The sequence below is a fragment of the Nuphar pumila genome, chromosome 3 (assembly GCF_984573655.1).
Source record: "Nuphar pumila chromosome 3, dmNupPumi1.hap1.1, whole genome shotgun sequence".
Lineage (NCBI taxonomy): Eukaryota > Viridiplantae > Streptophyta > Magnoliopsida > Nymphaeales > Nymphaeaceae > Nuphar > Nuphar pumila.
The window spans coordinates 91,545,600-91,549,470 of NC_143251.1; positions in this window are offsets into that span (position 1 = coordinate 91,545,600).

Here is a 3,871-nt window from a genome sequence, read left to right on the forward strand (position 1 = left end):
CAAAATTCGATTTTCCCAAATTTAAAGTCCATTTTTTTTTCAAATCTGGGTTTTCAAAAAAACCTGATCCATCTCCAAAGTCCCATGTGGATTTTCAAAATCCAATTTTATCTTGGATTCTAGATTTAGAACCCAATTCCACTTTGGATTCCAGACTTCGGATCCAATTCCATTTAGGATTCCAGACTTCGGATTCAACTCCATTTTGGATTCCAAACTTCGGATCCAAATTTCATTTTGGATTTCAGATTTCGGATTCAACCCCATTTTGGATTCCAGACTTCGGATTCAAATTCCATTTATGATTCCAGATTCCAGATTCCGGATTCAGTTCCATCTTGGATGCTAGACTTCAGATCAAAATTCTATTCTAGATTTCAAATCTAATTTTATTTTCAATTCTCATTTTTTTAAGCTAATTTCAAATTCATTTCCTTTTTAGGTATTGAATTCAAAATTGATTCTTGAAAATCAATCCCAATTCAAAGTCCATTATGACTTTGAAAAATCATTCTTATTTCAAAATTCCTATTCTAAATTCCTTTTCTCTTCATCTGCAGACTTATCTTTTCAAAATCTAATCATTCCAAGACTTGGAAATTCAAGTCTCTTCTTCCAGATCTATTTCAAATTCTGAGTTAGATTCAAAATCTAACTTTTTCAAATCAAATTCAACCCTTTGAACCATTTCTTCACTCCATTATCACATTTATTTCAGAATCACTTGGAAAATCTCCAAATTTCTAAAAATATTTTTTCTCAAAAGCATACATTTCTGCATTTGCATTGCACAAGCATGATTCTTTGTGCATTTTTAGACTTAGAATAAATTCTTAGATGATATTTAGGCAAAGAAAAAGGCATTTATTCGATCCTTGGTTCGATTACCCCTGGTAAAGGCGCCAGGAACAGTCGAACCTCGTACCGACGAGCGAATCCCGTCTCTCCATTTTTCTCGCAAATTTTTCAAAAACGGAGGCGAGTGATTTTCAAAATATTTCTTTGGTCAGATGAGACCTTGCAGAAGAGTTCCTCTCTCTTCTTCCTTTTCTTTTGTCTCTTCTTTTCTATCTTTTTATTCCCCTTCAAAAAAAAGGGGGAAATAGAGGCTAAAAAGGCGAAGAGAAGGAAAAAAGGAACGAGAGGAAAATTTTTGCAATGATCACAACACTCTCTCTCACTCTCTCATTCTCTCTCCCATTCTCCCTTCTCTCACACTCTCCAGTCGTGGGGTGTGGTTCAGCCATTGTTGGAGGAAAACCCTTGTAGCTGTGACATCCTTCATCTTCCGAACTTCTAAGGTGATGGTTCAATACGAGTACCTTGTTATATATATATTTTTTTTCAAGTGAACCATGAAACCGTGGAGTTAAGGCATCCATGTATGCATGCTCCATCGATAGATTTAGTAGTGTTAGCTTTCTTTCAACGTTGTATTTCCATTCGGCAAATGCTTCTTTTTACTCTAGACGCATGAAGGTGCTCCCAATGAATGGGTCGTTACCTTGTGCGTCTTATTGTTTTGTTGAGTTCTTATAAATGTTTTATTTGTATTCGTTTTGCTGCACTTAGGTTGTGAGTGTTTTTATGGGAACCGTCTTACCTTAGTACTCGTTTGAAAGCACTATTGTTTTTCGTTCTCTTCTTGTTTTTCATCCCTTTTTATTTCTTTCTTCTGAAATTTTTCGTTACTTGTTGGTTCTCGGTTGTTGTTTGGGGCAGCTCTGCCCTTGTGCATGTTTGAGCTCTGCTGGGTACACCCTGGATCGAGCTGGGCTCGTCCAGGTGCACCCAGACCTTCGGCGCTCCCTCATGGTGTGGGTCTGGTTGCAACCAGCAGCCACCTTAGCAGGTGGCTTCGGTGTGCTGGGTTCAGACCCAGTCCCAAGAGATTTGGGACTGGCACGACCTTCCTTAGCGTCATGACTAGGGCCACGGAGTGGCCTGAGTCCCGTCTGGGAGATGGGCCCTCGGCCCATCTGTTTTGCTTAGCGCGTCGGGTCACCTGGGGACAATGGCACTCGGGTTGGCCAAGCCCTTTGGGGGTCTGGTCTTGACCTTTGGTTCAGACCAGAACCATGGTTGTGACCTTTGGTCCAGTCCCAGGGGCCAGACCTAAGTCACGACATTGTTGGCCCTGTCTTGGCCTCAAGGCAGCCGCCTAGGTGTGGGCGGCTCCAGAAATTTCTTCTCCCTTTGGAGCTCCATTGTACCTCTTGGGGACTGGTCTGAATCGTGGGTTCAGACCTTACCTCCCAGCATACGGCGTGGTCTGGTCCAAGGGACCAGGCATATGACAGATCTTTTTCCCTTTCTGCTCGGCGCCTTGGAGTCTACCAGGTGATAATCACCTTGGTGGCCCGATTCGGGCTCACCCAACCCACTATAGAGTTTGGTCTGAACTATGGGTTCAGACTAGGAGTCTTGTCAGACTTAGCGGTCTAGTCCGGAGGACCAGACCCGCCCACACGTAAGCCCTTTTGCAATAGAGTTTGCAATAGGCTACTGGGTTCCAATTGCACCCGGGTCCCTTGCAGTTTTGTTGCCCTATTAGACTGTTGTCACCTTCGGTGACTACTTGACCAGATTAGAGCCTTCGAGTGTGGCCAAACTGCAGCTTTGGTCTGGTCCAAATGACCAGACCCGAATTTTCCCTTTTGCCCCGCACCATTTTTGCAAACCGGTTAGGGTTTAGGAGGGTATGGATCGCGGTTGCGAATAGTCGGCTTGCACACACATGTATAGGGTTGTATATACAAGCGTATTGTGTAAATATGTATATATATATATATATATATATATATATATATATATAGAAACATTTTAGTGTATATATGTATATATATATATGGGTATATATATGTGCATTATGTACACACATATAAATATATGTATATATATATATATTTATTTATTTATTTATTTTAGGGTTGGACGACGTGGGCCGATTCCCTATGGGAAACTAGACGGACACATGGCACCCTCGTGCTTCGTCCAAGTGTTCCCACAATAACCTTTACACTCTGATGTGCATTGTGCCACATAGGTGTTTTACCTTGTGACTGTCAAGTCGGATGCCCAAAATTGACTACGAGTTGTAGTGAATCTCATACTTTTCCTTGATTCCAGTCCCAACTGTTTAATATATTCATACGGGTGAGCATTGTTTCAAACCCCACATGTATAATCCTACAATGGTTACAAGTCGCGGACGATGTTCCATATCCTTGTTTTGGGTCCGCAGGCGCGGCACCCAATCCGTGGAAATGCTAATGTTATTCCCATAAGTTGGGAATATCCTAGATTCCACTCTTGACACGTAAGTGTGTCGAACTTCATAGATGAAATACTTACACATATCTTCAGTGATTTTAAATGCTTTGGTTCACTTATCAGAACAGTGACACACCGTATAAAGATGATATGAGTCACACACGTATGAGAGATCACCTAGATTTCCATCCTAACACTTGAATGGACCAAGATCATGGATCTTTTCGAAGTGAGTGCCTCGGCGTAAGAATTGCCAAATCTTAATATTATAGTTCCAACTACTTGAAAGATGAACTCAAGGATTTGCGACATTTATTTCCAGACTTAATAAATTTGCAAATATGTTCATAGTATGTGCATGCCACTTGGAATTGAAGAATTGTACACTCACACGCACATTATCATGTGATTGCATTATGTTTCTCAGATTATGCACTTGTATCATATATATATATATATATATTCCTTATGTTGTGCAATTGATGTAAAATCATGTGATACCTAATTGCACTTCGCACGTAGCACATCCTGACACTCGTACTATATAGTGTGTATCTCGACTGGTACATTGTGAGACTTGTGCTCGAGGCATTGATGA